The following is a 21,513-nucleotide window of genomic DNA, read 5'->3' as shown; positions in this document are numbered from 1 at the left end:
TTGTGAAAATGTTTTGGCCTAAAATGCCTAATATTTTTTAACCACAGTCACTGGGAAGACAGAATAGTGCACAAGAAGCATTTATTTATGTTCATAAATCTAGTATTTTATCACATATAACATTATAAAGCAAGTCAGTACTCAAGCGCAGATTCACTAGTGGTTTTAGATAGTAAATGAAACAGTTGCATTCATATTGTATATATTGTGACCTCTGGTTCTTATTAACACCACTGCAAAGAAACAGTCAAAAAATTATGATACATTTAAAAATTTCACATCAGAACTTTCAGAATGACTTTGTTTACATCTCAATGGCTGAATTATACAGAAAATTTGAAAAACTGAATTCCCCTTTTACAGCATGGGCTTTTATCAAAGGAAATAGTTATCAAACATCAACCGGTCTTGCGCAAAAAATTAATTGCCCAACCAGCCATCCACCTTCTAAGTTGCTTATCCTTCTGGGTTGCAGAGGGTGCTGGATGCATCTCAGCATTTATCAGGTGGAAGGCAAGAAACACCCTGGACACATCGCCAGTCCATCACAGTACTCAACCAATTTACTAAATTTAGTGAACAATTTGGATGAATTTAATGACACGCAGCCCTGTTTAATCTAAACATCAGTTCAATAGAACCTTTCCAGCAATATGAAGTTGGCTAAAAGGTGAACATGACAAGTTAAGGGGGGTAGATACTTTCCCATATAGGTGATATAGGTGTTACAAGACTTTTTGTTCTTCAGTAAATGAAGCAATCATTTAAAACCTCATGTTCTGCTTGCCTTATAATACATTTTGTATGTTACAAATATACAATAATAGAGGAAATCAGAGGAGGAGACTTTTAGCTACATAATTGATATAAAGTAGTGTGTTGAGTTCAGATTCACCTAAAGACAAAATACTGGAGATGGCAGCCTTAACAACAGACACATTTCTGCATGACTGTCAATTTGTTTCTGAAAAAGGAAAGGATGTCACCATTAAATGTAGATGATGCACTGAAGAAAGTAAGTGGCCATATGAACTTTAATGAATTTAATGAATTTTATGAATTTTTTAATTAAGCCACAAATTTCAATTCCAGTCAGCATGTTCAGACTTTGTTACCTCAATTGCAAATACACTTGTAATTGATGTCAGCACAGTTTCAATTTGTGAGTCAAATAACCCTTTTTGTTCATTTATGAGTGTGTCTGGGGTTTAAGTCTGAGAAGATCTCATTTAAAAAGACTCCTACAGCTCCTTAACACTGTAGCCTGCTGCGGAGGAAATAATATTGATAAATCTGCTTCTCTGGCACTCAAGACCTTGTGAAGGATTTTTCATGTCCGATATTGTGAAGTGTGCACATCACATTTCTCAGGAGACAATGCTGTAATGTATCAGGTTATTTTAATTTCAAAGTATTTGATTGCGTCATTAAGAAGACCATGTTGCCATGTTGGAAGGCCAGCTGTAACTGTATATTTGGTGTCATTACTGCCAACTGTATGAGCTTGTGATTTTTTGGTCAGATGTGAATGAATGTATATTTACTGTTGTTGTGCTCAACATTAGGAGCTGCTGCCTTTCATTGATAGTTAAGGTTGAACCAACATAATGTTGACACTGAAATTTCCATCTCGACCAAAATGATGATTCTAATCGTAGATCAATAATGGATCAGTGTGAGCCTCCTCACTAAGTAGCCACTGCTGGTACTGGGAAATAAATGAGCGTATTTCAGCTGTCAGTATATTTTAATTGAGACATTGCAGATCAACATTGCATTTAATTCTATCTTTCAACCCATCAAAAGTAGCTTCATTATTCTGTTTAGAAATGTCAGACAGGTAGAACATGCTTCAACTGATCAATCACTGGATTTATGCAGAGCTTTTGTTAGTAGCATCACTGCAGTTCAGGCAGTAAAAAGCAGCATATAATCCCCAGGGTTTTAAACATAGCCCTACTGGAGCAAAATTACAACCCTTTTCATAATGGAGTTCAAGACTCAGCTAAGAAAATGTAATCTCAGCATGCTTTTCTATGGGCTGATTTGATTCCTATAGGAATCAACTAGAATTACATGGGAAAATCACAAGTGCTGCTATGCAACATTATTGCAGCTCATAGCAAGCTGTGAGGAAAACCTCCCCCAAACTTTGCTTAGAAGAAAAAAAAACAAGAAAAATTACATTTTAAAGCATTTCTAATAACAGATATTATACACTTCAAAGGTAACATGGTGAATTTGATGCATCTGACATTTTTATGGCACATTTGAAGTCCTTGCATTGGGTTAAACGTTTAAATTGCAATAAAGACTATTCATCAGACAAGTGGTTTTAAGAAATAGATTGATGTGCTTTTTTACCCAGTTACTCTGTTCTTCTATGTGAGTAGGACACTGCTCTCAAATGGGTGCCTTTGAAGTCATCCAGTACAGGAAAAATCTCTGGCAAAAAATATTAAAGCCCCATTCCTTAGCATTCATGATTGACGATCACTTTTTTTCCGAACGAAGGGAAAGTTGACTAATCTTCAGTGGTGATGATTTGCGTATTTCACAGAGGTGGCTACTCTTAAATAAGAACTTAGAAATGTAGAACTTAGAATGAGTGTTTCTTAAGATTTAGACTGGACACTACCATTCAAAAGTTTGGAATCATTGTTTTCAGTAATATAACCACGTTTGCTACAGATACATGTGTAAAATGATTATAATAAGATGCTACTAGGTTTTCATCGAAGTGGTAAATTGTTGTAAGTATGTGTCCAGAATGATTAATAGAGCTTTAAACTATTTTTTAATGACTGAGAAAACTGTTAAAATCAAATTACCATCCAGAATGCCCCATATTTGAAAAGTGTAGCCTCAAATCTCGAGGTAGATAACTAACTATAGGAGACGGCATACAGACGGCAAGAATCATACAATGGATTATTTGCTATTAAAATACTTCTGGAGCCTGTTGCACCAACAGGCTTAGCAATTTAGCTAGACCTATGTTTATAACAGACTGCAGAAACAATCCTCTTGTGTTAATGTCTGCATCCTCCATGCAGAGAGATATGAAGAGCTGTGGTGCGTTTCAGAGGTCAGTCTAAATGGAGGCATTGTCCCCTTGAACCAGCCCATGTTGAGCTTCTTTTTTTTCTTAGCTGGTGTGACTTTAAGCAGAGTGCTTAATTTAATCAATATGCACCTTTCACTGTTGATGAAATTACTTTGGGTAGCATCATTTGGCTAGTTGCCAGCGCTTTTGCTTAATGATCTAGGTTGCTTAGCAACCATCATTGTTTTTAGATGAGGATCAGCTAAGACCTGTTTTAGTTGCGGCTGGGCATCATTTTGGCTGGTGCAATGGACATTACGTCCTCTCCGAAAACTGACCTTATGACTAACTTAGCATTTTGGACCATCTTAATTAAGACCTGTTTATGCAACCAGCCCCTGTCTAGCCTGTAGTGCAGTCTGTAGTGTATAAATTAAAAATGGGATTAAAGTGAAAATAGTGTCATTTGTTAATATCAGTCTGGTGGCATTTATCAATCGGTAGCATAACCATAGCAAAGTGCATTCATATGTGCTAATGGTGGGTGAATGAGTATGGGGTCATTTTCTTTTTTCTGAGCAATGTTTGATTTCCACTGTTACTTTTCAGTTAGGTAAGAAACAATGACTGAAAAGATTTGATTAACACTGATATTTGCCAATACTTTGCATAGATTTTGCAAATCTGAGCTTTATGTTCATCAAAGTCTTCCTTAATATTAAAAGAAGGTTGTACTAAATAATTTGACTTTTTTCCGCACTATTGACCAAAACACATATTGAAGATATTTTGCTTGAGTGTTTTAAGTGCTGATGAGTGCTGACATCCCAGCAAGGGGATAAAATGTGTGGGTGCTGGTTTTATTCTGAAAGTAACAATGTTGCAGCTTCTTTGCAGAGAAAAGCCATAAGACCTAAGCAGCTTTTGACTGAATGTAGTGAATTATTAAATACAGTAACTGAGAAGATGTGCAAATGTATTAAAAAACATTTTGAAAAGCAAGTTGACTCTAAACTTTTGACATGTGAAAAGTGTATACATGCCTCACTGGATTAGAAAATCTGGCCAATTGTCAGTGTTAATTGTTGGTTGTTGTTAGAACAAAACCATTTACAGTACTCATTATTTCAGCCTTTCACATTTAAGGATTCTCAAAATTGGCCCATATTTCTGGGTTTCATAAGAAGCAGCAGGCCTATTGAGTTTCATAATGATGTTCTCTGTACGAATGTTCAATATTTGGCCTGGAAGGCTGCAGTTTGGGCTTTTTGGAGACACTGCGTGATCCTGCAATGATGGTCTTGCTTTTGGCTCATTGTTTCCTAACAGTATGCATAATAGCTCCATTGTGGTAGTGAAAGAACAAGTCGTGTGTTTGTTTTTAGACTGTATAAACAGCCCCAGATGCGCAAATCTCTTGGCTGATGTTGTGTTCTGTGCCTGACTGATTATTTCACAAAACTGCCTTGTGAGAGATAAACATTACCTCTTGAATATAGAGGAAAATGATGTGTGTGTGTGTTCAATAGCTGTTGAAAGCACACTTTGCAGACCCACTGCAGCTCCTCCAGTCTTTCTGATAATAAAAAGACAAGATGAAGAGAGGCGGCTGGGAGCCAGAATCCGAAGCCAGTGGATTTTTTTGGATTTTAGTGAATGTAATTGTACTGTGAACAGAGCTACCTTTTTCGGTGAAAAAACAATACAGATGAAGCACCTACACCACTGCGGTGCTCGACTTGCATAATAGCAGGAGATAAAGGACAACCCAGCGATCCGACAGTACTTTGGCAATGCACATAAAATAAGGGATTACCCACAAATGCTGTATTTGACTGTCATAAACTCTGAGATTAGTTCTGAATTCATGCATTGACTCTTATTCTTTTGAGAAGCTGTAGCAGAATAGCAAGAAGGAAATCGTAATCACCCCACTTGGTAAAGTAACGTACGCTTAAGCCCTGCCATCAGGAGGTGTCACTCTCAGTGGGTTTGGATGCAGGCCTGCATGGAGATTTTATTTAATAGTTCTTTCCATTTAGCTTCACAAAACGGCAGCTCAGATTTCTCTGTCTGAAGCCGACATAATGCACAGTTATAAGAACGTGGAGAAAAGTGCCAAACATGCACCGTCCTGAGAAAAGCCGAATATGCTTAATATGCTTACTTTTTTCGTTCCTTTCAGTTTTACCTTCTTCACCACATCCTCTACAGAGAACACATGTAAATATGGCTTTTTTGCAAATGTCAGTGCACAATTTCTTTTTTTAACACATTATGAAAAAACATTTTCACACAGGCCACATTTTTATATATTTTTTCCCAGTATGTTCAAATATGTTAAGCAAATAAACAGTAATTGTGCAATAAAAAAGTGCAGAATTGTGTTGCTAAAACATGTCCTTTGGCCAGCAGTGTTCAAACAGTTAGATTTTATTTCTGGACATTACATACGTCTGGTCTGTGCAGAGAATAGAACCCTTCATTGGTTTGATCTCTCTCTCTCTCTCTATCTCTCTCTCTCTTTCTCACACACACACAAACACACACACACACATTCTCTCTCTCTCTCTCTCTCTCTCTCTCTCTCTCTCTATCTCTCTTTCCCTCTCTCTCTCCCTCTCCCTCAATTTTTATTTTAGTTCAAGTTGTTTTATTGGACTGACAATGTGTGGGATTTTTAAATGGAAATCATCTATTTGAGAGGTTAATAACATATTAGAGTCTAGAAAAGTGCTTAAGAAAACAAATAACTGTTAATGTTAAAATGTTAAACATTGCAAAATTAAAAAACATTGCAGTTGTAATTTTCTCTCTCTCTCTCTCTGTCTTTGTCTCTCTCTCCCTCTCTCTGTCTGTCTCTCTCTGTCTCTCGCTCTCTCTCTCTCTGTCTCTCTTTCTCTGTCTCTCTCTCTTCCCCTTTCTCTCTCTCTGTCTCTTGCTCTCTATCTCTCTCTCTTTCTCTCTCTCTCTCTGTCTCTCTCTTTCTCTCTGTCTCTCGCTCTCTCTCTCTGTCTCTTTCTCTGTCTCTCTCTCTCCCCCTTTCTCTCTTTCTCTCACTGTCTCTGTCTCTGTCTCTCTCATTTTCTCTTTATCTCTGTCTCTTTCTCTGTCTCTCTCTCTCTCTCTCTCTTTCTCTGTCTTTCTCTCCCTCTCTCTATTTCCCTCTCTCTCTCTGTCTCTCTCTCTCTCTCTCTCTCTGTGTGTCTGTGTCTTTCTCTCTGTCTCTTGTTTTGACAAAACATATACTGACAAAAACATGGAAAGACTCTCAGTTTTAATTTCATGCTGTTTGTTCCAGTGTTTTCTCAATTACATACAGGACAAAGACATATACAATCAGTGTTATTGTATTCAAAAGCAGCAGAAGTGTGAGCTCAGTCCTATACGCTATGACACAGAGAATGTTTCACCCCTTTCTACTGTCACTAACTGAAATCTCTATCGAAATCAGTTGATTTAAATGTGTACATCATTTCCACATGAATAAAACATATTACGTTAGCACAGCTTTGTCTTTCAGTTTTCTTCCTTAATCAACTGTGGTGATGTAATATATGGAGGAAATGATCTACACATGTGAATCCATTATATTTCTCATTGTAGTCAGTTTATACCTGTTCAGTGAGGTTTATCCACTGTGATATACTCTTCATACCCCTCGCTAGTGATCGTATAGCAGATGAAGAGGATGGTGTTTGAAATATTTGAATCATGCTCCATTGTTGAATCAGTGATGCATTAGCTGGCTTGGGGATAGCATGACTTGGTGTCAGTTTGTAATATTTCCCATCACTCAAAATGCCAGAATCTGCGCTTGTTATGCAGCTCTGTGTGTGAACGTGCATGAAATTGACAGTCCAGAACACCTTTCTTGTCTCTAGAATTTTATTTTTAGGTCTGTCCATATTTCTGCCTGCTCGTACACTTGCCTCCTGAGAGCCCGCTCTCATCACATTCTCTGACTCATCAGAAAAGCAGTGGAATAGAAGCCGGGAGAGCTCCCACTGCACTTTCTCTCCTGACTGGAGAGCGTGCTGAAAATACGCAGCTGCTGAAACAGACGTGCTCTCCTATCGGCAGCAGGATGATAACTCGGGGGGGAGTGGGGGGTGCCTCCCTCCATGCATGCACAAATACTCCCTGACGTTAGTCAGCCTACAGAAAAAGATGGGCAAGGAACAATGGGCAGAATTACAAAAGACTGCAGGTCCTGAAAACTAGTTTTTGGGTTAGACTGGTATTTGTGCACTGAAGCCATTGCAGTGTGTTATTGTCAGATGTTTATCAGTATACAGTAGATAACTGCGCGTATGCCTTCTGCCTGCCCGAGAGTTTTTAAATCCTAACTGATGTTGAAAACATGATAGACCCCACATGTAATAATAGATTCCACTGATCTCTTTTCTTTAGTTGTCCTTAAAGTGGGATTTAAGAGGTTTTTCAAAATTTTAGGGATTGAGATGTGAAGTTTTTCAGCGACTCTTAATTTACAGTGGTGGTGACAGGAACCAGGGGTTACGTCTACAACACAAAAGTCACCTTTTCATTTACTTTTTTTCTATATGTCATGCTGATTATGGTAAAATAATAGTAAAACTGAAAATATGTGTTTTCTTTGGGGAGTGTTTTGCAGCACAAAGCCCAAAATGCACTTCTCCACTCTGCATGTATCAAAATGCATTTTTTGGCTAAAACCTTTGTAATGCTGGGTTGATGTATTACATGCTTGAATATAAAATAAATCTTACGTGAAAAGATATTGATACAAAAAACAGGGTAAACACCAGACCAGATCAAAATTCATAAATAACCAAGCGAAACCAAGAGATCTACCTAACATGTAAACAAAGCCAAGAGGAATAATTCAAAAGATAAAAAAAGAAAAAACAAAAGAAGGCCAAACATAAGCAGTAAACAAGAAAACAGCTCAGTATGCAGTGACAGAACAGGGTCAATACTTCACAAAGTTACGGTGAAACAGACAGGCTTAAATACACAGTTCTACAAGTGATGACAATCAGTACTCAGTCAGTGACTTGGATCTCCTACCTGGCTGATGGCTGGTTGACGGAGTCATATGACATACTGAGGGATCTTGGGAGTTGGAGTTCATAGTGAGGTGGAAGTCTGAATGAGAATCAGGAAGCGTGACAACCTTCTCCCAATACAAGGTTTTCCTAAACATTTTGTGTACAAACAGTGTATGAGGTAACAGCATTTAAAGGCATTAGAAGCTTTGATGTCAAGTTGGCATAACACCTATTACAAGTGACATTGATTTTTTCTGATTTTAGGTTGTCATGTATCATGTTTAGCATTATGTAACTGACATACACTATATTTACAAAAGTATTGGCTCGTCTGCCTTCACATGCATATGAACTTGAGTGACATCTCATTCTTAATGCATAGGGTTTAATTTTGCAGATATAACATCTTCAGCTCTTCTTGGATGGCTTTCCACAAGGTTTAGGAGTGTCTTTATGGGAATTTTTGACCATTCTTCCAGAAGCACATTTGTAAGGTCAGACACTGATGTCGTACGAGAAGGTCTGACTCGCAATCTCTGCTTTAATTTGTTCCAAAGGTGCTCTGTTGACGTCAGGTTGACGTCAGGACTCTGTGCAGGCCAGACAAGTTCTTCCACACCAAACTCGACCATCCATGTCTTTATGGACCTTGCTTTGTGCACTGGTGTGCAGTCATGTTTGAACATGAAGAGGCATCCCCAAACTGTTCCCATGAAGTTGGGAGCATGAAGTTCTCCAAAATCTCTTGGTCTGCTGAAGCATTAAGAGTTCCTTTCGCTGGAACTAAGGGGCCGAGCCCAACTCCTGAAAAACAGCACCACACCATAATCCCCCCTCCACCAAACTTTACACTTGGCACAATGCAGTCAGACAAATACTGTTCTCCTGGCAACAGCCAAATCCACACTCACCCATGGGCTTGCCAGATGTAATTTGTCACTCCAGAGAACAAGTCTCCATTGCTCTAAAGTCCAGTGGCGGCACTTCACACCACTGCTTTTGTATTGCACTTGATGATGTAAGGCTTGGATGCAGCTGCTCAGCCATGGAAATCCTTTCCATGAAGCTATCTATGCTGTTCTTGAGCTAATCTGAAGTCCACAAGTTTGGAGGTCTATAGCGATTGACTCTGCAGAAAGTTGAAGACCTCTGTGCACTATGCACCTCAGCATCCGCTGACCCTGCTCTATCATTTTATGTGGCCTACCACTTTGTGGCTGAGTTGCTGTCGTTCCCAATCGCTTCCACTTTGTTATAAGACCACTGACAGTTGACTGTGAAATATTTAGTAGCAAGGAAATTTCACAACTGGACTGGTTGCACATGTGGCATCCAATCACGGTACAACGCTGGAATTCACTGAGCTCCTGACAGTGACCCATTCTTTCACAAATGTTTGTAGAAGCAGGCTGAATGCCTAGGTGTCAGTCAATGTCAACTTAAAATCAAAGCGAATGCAACCTTTTTAATAAGTAATACTTATTGGAATAAGTGCTTATAAATGCCAGTTAACGTGAAGGGGTTATGTAGGTGTCATGTAAAGTATTACCGAAATAATTACAGAATGGGTTGTTATAACTGCAGCATTCAACGCTTGAAATTGGCTTGGGTGTGTTCTAGCCTGCAGTAGTGAGCCATTGTTGGACTGGTGCCTCATATGCACTTCGGTTTCCTTGAATGCATAGACAAACATGGGTTATGAATTATGTGGCCAGGGCAGATCCCCTCTGTCTTAAAATAACGCTGCTGGTTCGTGAGTTGGCACCGCAGGAGAGTGTGAGGGAAGCCTGTTTGAGCTAAAGCCCGATTCCTCCCTCTTCCCTCATCTGTGTGAGCGGATACAGCAGTCATTCCCTTCACTGTTCACAGTGCGGCACATCCACCCTGCATAGGTAACCAGGCAACAGTGCTGTGAAAGCATGCTGGCTGCTGGTGGGGACCTCCACAAGCTGAGTAGAAAAGCCCAAGGTGCATGAATACTTGAATGTTTCTGAGAAAGATCTTTCCAGCCAGGCTCTTAACACCAGCACACTAGTCCCTGTTGAGCTAGAGGTTGGAACTTCCTCTCACAGCTCTCTACTTATCGCCATATGGCCAACATCACAAGCAAGCACTCTTTTATGTTTGGAGAAGTTGTCACGTAGGCGTCCTTTCCCGTGTGTAAAGGTATGTCAGCAGGTAGACTGCAAGAAGTACCTTGGCAAGTGAAAACATCTTGACACAGACATATGTAGCTAATGTTTCCCCTTATGAGATTGTTAAGAATATTTCTTCAGTAATAATATGAAGTGAAATTATCACGTTGCACTGAAAGATCACTTTGCATGTTCCAGGAAATGATGCTTGAAGGAAGTTAAATGTTCTGCCAGTGCAATAAAAATTTTACTCAATAAGATTATATAATGAGTAAAAATGACTAGAAATAGGTTTAATATGTCATACAACAATGTCATAATGAGAAATATTACATTTATTTTCTATGTTTATCATGTTTCCCTTTCCATAGTATAATCCTTAGAGAACAGCATTCAGGCCTACATTAGAAACTACAGTTCCAAAAAGTTTGGAACAGTAAGTGAAGTGGTAATAAAAACAGAAAGTGGTGATTAATAAATTCTGTTTGAAAACTATACAAAAACACAATATTTGAAGTTTTATATTTTTTATGATTAAACATCAATTGTAAATTTGATGTCTGTGGTATGTTGAGACAGTAGCATGTTTACCACTGTGTTACATCACCTTTCCTTTTAACAGCAGTTAATAAACATTTAGAGACTGAATACACAACCTGATCCAGTTTTAACAATGAATTTTTTGCCATTTTTTCTGTTATACAAGTCTCCATCTACGCAATCATACTGGACCTTCATTGTCATATTGCATCATAATGCACCGTGTTTTCAATGTGAGACATTGAGCACTACAGACAGGCCAATCTGTCGCCCATACTCTCTGATTATGCAGCATAGTACATCCAGAAAATGGCTTGCTATTGTTATGTTGACATAAGCATTGACCTGAAAAAGACATTAGATGGCTATGTTGCTCCAAAATGTGATATATTTCACTGTTAATGGTGCCTTCACAGATGTGCCCATACCATGGGCACTATAACGCCCCCATGCCATGACAAACCTTTGCTTTTCAACTTTACACTGGTAACAGTCTGGAAGGTCCTTTTTTTCTTTGGCACTGAGAATGCAACATCCATTCTTTCCATTAATAATCTGAAAGATTTACATGACAGACCACTAAATATTTTCAATGTGCATCAGCTTAGTCGGATGAGCTGGAGCCCAGAGAAGACAGCAGTGCTTCTGTGCATTGGTGACATATGGCTTCTGCTGTGCATAGTGCAGTCTTAACTTGCAGTTCTCTATGAAGCTACGAATGGTGTTTTCAAACAGTTTGTCAAAGTATTCCTGAGCACATGTGGTGATTGCAGATGATTCTGAGGTGTCGAAGGTCCTTGCAATCGAGACATGACTCTTGACCCATCATTTCTTTCATCTGTTTAAGATGTTTTTTGAACATTTCAAAGTGTTCCTAGTCTTAAAATTGCCCCGTCCCAACTTTTGTGGAGCATGGGACATGCATTAGTTTCAGAATTAGCATACGGTTAAAAAAGCATTGAAACTGATGTCTGTGTACTGTTTTTGTTTAAATACAGGTCAAAGCAGATTTACAAATCCCTGCTTCTGGGTTTTTTTTTGTTTGTTTGTTTTGTTTTGGGTTTTTTGCATTTCACATACTGAGGTTTGTATCACAACAATTTTACAATGAGAAATATTATATTCATGTATTTCCTTCATGTTTACACCTGCCAAGATATGTTTTGCAGTGTAGTTACACTTATAGACTTTCATCAGGACTAAAACTGAGGTTCAGGTTCTTGCCTTTTATGTGCACCTAAAGCCCTTTCACCATTGCTGTTCGTGCCTGGCAATAAAATGTGGCCTCAAAAGGAGAACGACTCTCTGACTGATGATGTCACAGTGACCTGGATCCTCTGTATGCCTCCTGGGTAGCAGAGGCTGTTAGACACACCTGTCAGCTTTTCTGAAATAACTTACAATAGCTCTATCAGGCAGCCCTGCAGACTTTTACTCAGTTTAAGGTCGTTTACTGTATAAAATTGTTTTTCTCATATGGCCGCTTTCAGTTCCTTTGATATTGGTATATTTGAATATATTGTTCTCTGTTCATGATGCATATTGCTGGTTCTAAGGAGGTTACAGAAAAGAAAATAAGTGTCATTTGGTGAAAGATTTTGGAAAAGCTGGCAAGCACAGACTATGAGGGAAAAGGAATCCTCTGAAAAGAGCTACAGTTCTTGCTGCCATGGCTGACTGAATATACATGCTTCAATGACACCCACCAGCTACTCCCACTAGCAGAAGCAACTGTTTGTACTATTGATGCTTGTAGAAACACAATATCAGAGTGAATTAAACAAGGACTGCTGGTATGCTGAGGCTTACGAGCAGTGTTTCGAATGAAGAAAATGTGCCGGCGGTTCTTTTTAAAACTAACAAAAAAAGTAAAATAATGTGATTTGTCTTGTAATTTAGATGTTTTTGGGTTTGCAGTGTAGAACAGCAGAGAGTGCAGAAGTGATTATGTGTGTATGAACTAAAATCCTTTAAAAGCCATGGAATCAATTTAAACATATTCTACCTATAACTCAGTTTTGATTAAACAGCTCAGCAGTTTGCTGAGAGGCTAAAGGGGTTTTACAGTAATATTCAGACAAGCTATCTACTTAAGTGTACAATATATTGTAAAGAATGTGTTTCATTAATATCTTAAAATGGTAACTGCCATCAAAATTTTTAAACCCAGGGTACATAAGTGAATGTACCTCAAGGTTTGGTGCTAACATTAACATTGGAAATTACATCAATGTACCAGCAGAAATTGTTGTAGCATTATATACTACTATGCTATATAGTGTAATTAATATGAAAAAATATGAACCAAATGAGCCTTCCGCCCAATGACAGCTGGGGTAGGCTCCAGCACCCTCCGTGACCCTGAGGGAGAAGTGCCTTAGAAAGTGTGTGTGTGTGTGTGTGTGTGTGTGTGTGTGTGTGTGTGTGTGTGTGTGTATGAACCAAATGTGCCAAAAGGAATAAAGTTGTTAAGAAACTGATACAATGCTCATTCTTACTAGAAAGATGTTGTTCTTTTTTGTTAACTAGCCTATGCAGTCACTGTTGTTCTGTGACATATCATGTATCAGAATCAGAATCAGACTTATTGGCCAAGTTTGTTGACACAAACAATGAGCTTGGTCCTGGCTGTTGGTGTGTCTCTCTAGTATTGAATACAGTAACAGACAATGTACATGTAATCTGTAAACAATACACAATGTACAGCAAAAAATGCAATGCAAAAAATGCACTCTGGACAAGAAAAATACAGACAATATACAAATTATTTACAGAAAATACACAATATACAAGCAATATGTAGATTATACAGTATATGGACAAGCACTATAAATAAATGTGGTAGTGCAAACAATAGTACATCATGTAAGGGAATGGAATTCTGGTGTACAATATGGTATGGATGTGAAGCAGGGTGTGATAACTATTTGTAGAAACCATAAGTAGCCTAGCAGATGATATTACTGGTCAGCTATTTATTACGGTGATGTTATGAGGTAGGAACTGCTCCTGTGTCTGGTAGTCCTAGTGTACAGGGCTCTGAAGCATCTGCCGGAGGGCAGGAGTTGATAAAGGTTGTGTCCAGGGTGCGAGGAGTCTGTAATGACTTTCCCCACCCATTATCTGGGTCTTGAAGAGTACAATCCTCGAGGATGGGCAGGGGAACAACAGTGATTTTTTCCGTTGTCTTTACTGTTCATGACAGTCTGTTCCTGGTTTGTGGCTTCTCCAAAACAGACCATGATGGATGTGCACAGGACAGATTTGATGGCAGCGGTGTAGAACTGACTCAACAGCTCCTGTAGCAGACCCAACTTCCTCATTGGCCACAGAAGGTACATCCTCTGCTAGGCCTTTTTGAGGATGCAGTTGATCTTGTTCTTCAGTCTAACAGATAGGTATTTAGAGGTGCAGTCATTGGTCTAAAGCAGTGGTCTCCAATCTTGTCCTAGAGAGCTACCTTCCTGCAGAGTTTAGTTTCAACCTGGGTCCAGTCCCTTACTTAACGCTAAGATTAAGATTAAGTGACCCTTATTAGTCCCACAACGGGGAAATTTCACCTCCGCATTTAACCCATCCGTGAAGTGGTGCACACTAGTGAGCACACACACACTAGGGGGCAGTGAGCACACTTGCCCGGAGCAGTGGGCAGCCCAATCCGCAGCGCCCGGGGAGCAGTTGGGGGTTAGGTGTCTTGCTCAAGGACACCTCAGTCATGTGCTGTCGGCTCTGGGGATCGAACCGGCGACCTTCCGGTCATGAGGCTGGATCCCTAACCTCCAGCCCACGACTGCCCCTAATACATCTGATCCAGCCAATCAGGGACTTGGGAAGAGGTTGATTAGTTGGAGGAGATGTGGCAGATTGTGGTTAGAACTATGCTCTGCAGGAAGGTATCACTTCGGGATGTGATATCGGGTGTAGATCTCAAGTGTCGAGAGAGAAGAGCAATGGGGAAAGTACACCATCTACACAGTATTTTTGAGGAGCACCAGGGCTGACTGTCTGTATCAGAAGTTACTTCCCCCCACCGCACTTGCTGCTTCCTGCCTGTCAGCAAGCTGGTGATCCACAAACAGATGGCTGGGGGTACAGTGAGCAGGGAGAGTTTGGATGAGAATATTTCTAGGATGATATTGTTGAACGCTGAGATGAGGTCCACAAACAGGATCCTTGCAAATGTCCCTTGGCAGTCCAGGTGTTGCAGGATGCAGTGCAGTCCCATGTTGACTGCTTCATCCACGGACCTGTTTTCCCAGTAGGTAAATGCCAGGGGGTTCAGCAGGTGTCCTGTGATGTTCTACAGGTTGGCCAACGCCAGTCATTTAAAGGTGTTTATAACCACAGGAATGAGCCACAGTCCTGTGATGGAATGTTTCTTGGGAAATGGGATAATAGTGGAGCATTGGAGCAGGAGGGATTTTTTAGGTGGTTTACATGTAACATGCAGTTACTGTTGTAGTCATGTGACATGCTTCAGTTTATGGTTTGTTATTATGTTAGCCTGATACCAATTCCTGATATTTGAGCAGTGCCATCTTTAGTTGGAAAGAATTGTCAAAATAATGGCTAATTGAAAGGAGCCTTTCTGTCACGTATTCTGCTTTTACAAGAGTGATTGACACCGGCGGGTCATGGGTTAGCCTCTTTGTGCAGTGGAGTTTGACTTCCTTCCCTGTTGCCCAGTGTTGCAGTTGCAAGTGAGAGATTGACAGTGAGTGACAGAGGCTGCCCGCTGCTCTGGCTCACAGCGGCTGAATCAGTGACCTGCCTCACCCACACCACCACCAGCCTGGTAACCCCGTCATTGTCCACTCTGCACCCTGCCACTTATAGAGCATAGAAAGAGGAGGGGTGGACACCTGCTCTTTCTCTAGTGTAATACTGTTTAAAATCCATATCCTCCACATATGTTCTTGATACCAATATATTCTCCTAGCCATTCTGTTTCATGAAAATAATTTGACTCACATGACTCTTGGGTCTGTTTTAGAGCTGCACATTTGATCATATTTGAATAATGATCACACTTTTTGCTTTTTCAATTGAACATATATGCTATATTGGCTAACCTGTATTAGCTAATTGGATATTATTAATAGGACAATAACGTACAGCAATAGTCACCAATCCCTCATCATTACCTGACACCATGGGTCTTATTCAGTCAGTCAAGGACATTTGTAGTCCTTCATTAGCTGGAGCAGATGTAGCAGATCATGGGTAGAACTAGACTCTGCAGGAAGGTAGATCTCCAGGACCAGGGCTGGTGACCCCTAATGTACAATATGAAAGAAAAGCCTGTTGTCATGGGGTCTTGCTTCTGCAGCACATGGCAAGACAGCACATTTGCTCACTCCAGCTCCAGCTCCACTCTGGCTTCTTCCTACTAGAGAGCACATAAACTCTTCTGTTTTGTATTGATTTACTTCAGCTTCATCCCCACCCACTCATCATCACACTCACCTGTAGCTTGTTCTGGACTCATTATATTCTCTCTCCATATACTGCTTTGCTTGATTTGCTCTTTGTAAAGTCTAAGCTGCTCTCCTTGTTTCCTTGTCCCTGTGGTTTTGTTGTTGTTTCTAGTCCTTTTGATATTTTGGCCCTTGTTTTCTGGTTCTCTGATCATGGATTTGACTGTGTCCACGCGCCTGGCTGTGTGTTGACCTAAAATAATAATCAATATCTTTTTACCTACAGCCCAGTGATATTAAAAATCAGAGCTACCATTGTCACTTGTGTAAAAAGTATATTTTAAACTGCATTTACCTGTTTGTGTATTTTAAATGAACTTGCTACTACAATAGGGAACTAAGCTGTACGGTAGTGCTATACAATGCATTGCCAGATATTGGAATGAGGAGTTGCTACTGTTCTCTTACTTTCAAAGAGCAAAAGGATTTGAAAGTGTTAAAAATTGTTTATAAGATATTTATTCATCATAAAATGGTATTTTACAAGTAATTTTAGTATATTCTGAAGGCACGTCTGTATAATAAACATATTGTGTCTTTTTAATTGTAACATAGTCTGTGAAGTGAGTGACTGTTATGAAAAAATTAAGCACCATAAAACAATAAATAGTTTAGGTTAGTGTTGACAAATTATTTTATATTGTAGTTTAAGCCTTGTGAATTTGAGACCAACTACAATGAAAATGTTCAACAATTTGATAGTGACTTTAAGGAGTTTCTGATAATAATAATATTGGCCAATATCATTTTATCTAATTTCATATGGTCAAAAATTAATTCTTTATCCCACCTAACAAAAATGAGTTCTGCCATTCACGCTGCCAGTTGTGTCACTTCGTTCTCTCATTGCCACCCGCATCTGCTCAGAAAACAAATGAGCAACTGAAAGGAAGTTGCACAATATTACTGATGGTGAATTGCCAAAAATTCTGGCTTCTATCATAAACTACAGAAGCAGGGCATCTGGCTTTTTTTCTGTAGCTTCCTGTCAAGTTCATTCTGTTCAAGAGCTCACAAAGTCAGAGACAATGAGATTTGTTCCGGCGAAGAATAAATCCTCCTGGAAATAAAGGGATATTCTGTGTGGTGAAGATAGACATTTGTTCTTAAGACACTGCTATCGTCTAAATAATCAAAGACAGGGCTATTTTGTTGTTGCGGTTTTGATCATTTTATTTCCATTCTGTGCTTTAGTTTTCATCCTCTATTCCATTTGCCTGAGTCAAATATCTCATAGGTTCTTCTACAGAATTGTCACTTGTGCTGTTTCTGTGCAGAGCTAAATGCCACCATGGTCTGACAGTTACAGCCACGTCTATGGGGCTTGCTGGGTAGCTCTGTGAAGAAAGCTGGAAAAAATGTGAGCAAAGGGACTATGTGGCTGACTCTAATGGAATCATGAAATCTGAGCAAGATTAAAGGAATCCTGGTAGAAAGAGTTGAAGAGACAAATTGCGTTCCTAACTTTGATAAATTTATCTAAAATCATCTAATAACTGAAATTAGCCTATCAAAGGATACTTGAACCCATGGGTAACCCATGCAACTCCAAGAACAACTTTTATTTGAGAGGTTGAAGAGCTTTTTTGATGGGCTACCTGAATTGAAAGAGTCAACTATTGCAGTAAAGATTTGTGGTTAGTTTCTGCTCACAGAAGTATGGTATGATTGTCTGATATTTATTGAATACTGTACTAATGACCAAAACTACTGGAACTTCTATAAGCAGTTGTCTGCTCAGCATTTCATGCACTCTCAGAAAAACGTACCAAACAGTTACTGGGACAGTACCCCTCTTATCATTGGGGTGTACCTTTAGTGCCTTTAGTACCTTTAGGGATCATAATTGTACCATAATCCATTTTAATTTTATTTTTTAAAGATGTATTGACTCCATGCACCCTGTCTCATCTCCAGGCTTTTTATTGTATTTTTCGGTTTTGAAACATTAGATTATGATAGCAGTATTTACCTTTCTCAAAAGAAAAAAAATGTTTAAGTTGGACCTTAAAATCAATGTTGTGCCTTTGAGGACGCAATTACATTGTTTGTAACTTAATGAACAAAAAGTGCACCTGTTCAGTACCTTTTTTCTGACACTGTGAGACAACAGTGATTCTTCTGAGCAAGACATAGTCAACAGCATCACCTCTTTAACATTATTCTAGGGTTTTCAGTCTTGTTTGCTCACTCATGCTGCTTCATATGGATATGTTTTTGTTGTAGCGCTGTTTTAAACCATTCTTACCCATAAAAGTCACACAAATGGCTTGACTGGTCATTTTGCCTGTCACTTGGATGACCCTTCCCTTGTCAGATTAGATGGGGGTTTTTTTGTTTGTTTGTTTGTTTGTTTTTTTGGCCCTATTAAACAATGATACCCACCAAATTCTCTGACAATAGGCTGAAGTCTGCCCCGGGAGACCATGCCTCCAAACAAAATCTTAAATTTGGATAAACTTTACAGAATATTGCTGATATGTTGGCCTGGATATACTTTACATAATATTTCTTTTATGTTGGCCTCGTGGACTCTAGGAACCTGATATTGAGCCCAGCCTAAGCCTGACAAATACTTGAGAAATGATGCTCAAACCCGTGGGGCTAATCGTGTACCCTCAGGTTCAGACAAGTATTTCAGGCTCTACTTCAGATTTGTTTCCTCTCAAATTGAGCCTACAGGATCCTCATGGGTCCTGCTGTGGTTGTTGGAGTGTTAGCTCTGTGTCACTGAAAGTGTGTCTCCCTCAGGTCTGAGGCTTTCACAGCCCCTTTCTTGACCTAAATCAGTCATGTTTCACAGTTACAACACTGAGTGCCAAGTCTCTAAGTGGTGTCTGCAGGCATAGTGTGAGGATGCTTGATCTCCTATTCAAACCAATGTAATTACCATCAGTGCAAAGCGAGACAAGTGATGTTGTTTACATTCAAGGAAACACTGAATGCAAATGGCAGGCCACTCTTTCATAATGACTTGGCTGAGAGTCTAGTATACTTTACTTAAAGGTATTGGACGAGGGCCAGTTGCTGATTGCTAGGGTCGGGAATCAGGAGTTGCTCTTAAGGGTCCAGGAGGAGTTTCCTAGAAGCTGACTAAAGAGTTCCACTGTGAGGTAACTGTCTCTAGTGCAGTGTGTTTATTTCATAATCAGTTTAGAATGTGTGCCTACTGCTGTCTCTGATCCATCACTCCAAGGCAAAGTGTGACACTATTCACCACTGCATCTAATGAATACTGTAATGAAAAAAAAGAAAATCACTGATGTGCAAAGGAGGGGATACTCATTTATGTCATTTAGGCAAAGTTAGTTAGGGAGCCCTTGAGGGCAGTCCAGACGTTTGAAGGAGAAGCAGTTTGTTCTCGAGTGGTTGATTGGAACTATGTGAAGAACAAAATGAAGTGAGCACACACTTGCAGAGACGTAAAACACACAATTGAATTGTTGGCTGTGGAAAAATTGGAAAAATAATATAACCTTTCTGTAGTTACATTGCTAAAAAATCACAGTGCAGTTGATTTTTTTCCTTCTTCTTCGACTTCAACATTTCTTAGTTAAAGATTCTAAAAAAATAACATTAAGTTGATATACTGTGCTTATGCCGTTGTCATTACCATAGAAACAATGCAGATATGCAAGAAAATACCTGAGCACACAAATCCACTGTGATCACTTGGATGGACAGTGAAGATAACTTTTGGGTATTCACTATTCACTACATGAGACTAATTTCCAAAACACAACTTTACTAAGATTTAACTAGATTTATGTGATATCTACAAATTAATTAGCATGATATTTTCTTGTTACAACAGTGTAATTCTCCAGCAGCACTGCTATGTCTGATCCACTTGTACCAGCACAACACACACTAACACACCACCACCACACGAGTGTTACTGCAGTGCTGAGAATGATCCACCACCCAAAGTACCTGCTCTGTGAGGGTCCATGGGGGTCCTGACCACTGAAGAACAGGGTAAAAGTGGGCTAACAAAGAGAAACAGATGGACAACAGTCTGTAATTGTAGAACTACACAGTGCTCCTATATAGTAAGTGGAGCTGATGAAATGGACAGTGAGCATAGAAACAAGGATAGGTGTTTGATGCTCGATGCCTGATCGGTGTATATGACTAAGTAACTCAACAATTTTTGGTAATAAACTATTTCACCTCTAGTTTTAAAAGTTGTGAATCAAAGTGTGGGCTAGAGGTTAGAGAACTGGCACTGTGACCAGAAGGTTGCCGGTTCGATCCCCAGAGCCGACAGCACATAACTGAGGTATCCTTGAGCAAGACACTTAACCCCCAACTGCTCCCCGGGCGCTGCGAATTGGGCTGCCCACTGCCCCTTAGTGTGTGTGTGCTCACTAAAGTGCATGTGGTGTTTCACTTCACGGATGGGTTAAATGCGGAGGTGAAATTTCCCCATTGTGGGACTAATAAGGGTCACTTAATCTTAAAGCATGCATTGGTGGGATATTGCTGCTGTGGGTTTATTGTTGTATTTTCTCTTTAAGTGACGTGCAGCGCTGACAGTTCATGACTGAGGGCTGGAGGTTAGGGAACCAGCCTTGTGACCGGAAGGTCAACGGCTCGATCCCCAGAGCCGACAGCACGTGACTGAGGTGTCCTTGAGCAAGACACCTAACCCCCAGCTGCTCCCCGGGCGCTGTGGATTGGGCTGCCCACTGCTCCGGCAAGTGTGCCCACTGCCCCTTAGTGTGTGTGTGCTCACTAAAGTGTATGCGGTGTTTCACTTCATGGATGGGTTAAATGCGGAGGTGAAATTTCCTCGTTGTGGGACTAATAAGGGACTAATAAGTCACTTAATCTTAAAGCATGCTATTCAGCTATTAAAGCCTGGCGTATTATATTTTCATAATTTTACAACTGATCTGAAACACTGAGATGCGTATGGAAAATATTCCAAATTTTCCTCAGACAAGTGTCACACACCAAGCAAAGATAATGGAAAATGTGCTCTACAGTAGCCTACAGTTCCCATAAAAGTCCATTGTTTTAACAGTAAAGAGAGTAAAATATTACATGTATACTATTTAATTTTTAATGCTGCTCTGCTAAAAAAACACTGCTTTCTCATACAGCATGGATTACACTCAGTATATAGATGTCAGATAACAGGTTTTAAACAGTCAGGCATCTCCATATCTCCTCAGAACTCTCCCCAGAATCTCCCTTTAAGCCCTGCCACAGGACCTGAAGCTAAGACCCACTCTATAACCCCTCAGGCCATTCTGTTCCAGGAATACCATCCCTGC

General features: G+C 39.8%; 1 protein-coding gene across 3 annotated transcripts in view; it reads left to right on the top strand.

The window, feature by feature from the left end:
* btbd11a (BTB (POZ) domain containing 11a) overlaps nucleotides 1–21,513 on the top strand; it is a 270,998-nt gene that overhangs the window by 118,698 nt on the left and 130,787 nt on the right. The gene's annotated exons all lie outside the window — the stretch shown is intronic.

The sequence above is a fragment of the Pygocentrus nattereri genome, chromosome 1, assembly GCF_015220715.1.
Source record: "Pygocentrus nattereri isolate fPygNat1 chromosome 1, fPygNat1.pri, whole genome shotgun sequence".
Classification (NCBI taxonomy): Eukaryota; Metazoa; Chordata; class Actinopteri; order Characiformes; family Serrasalmidae; genus Pygocentrus; species Pygocentrus nattereri.
This window is presented reverse-complemented; position numbering and strand designations above follow the sequence as displayed.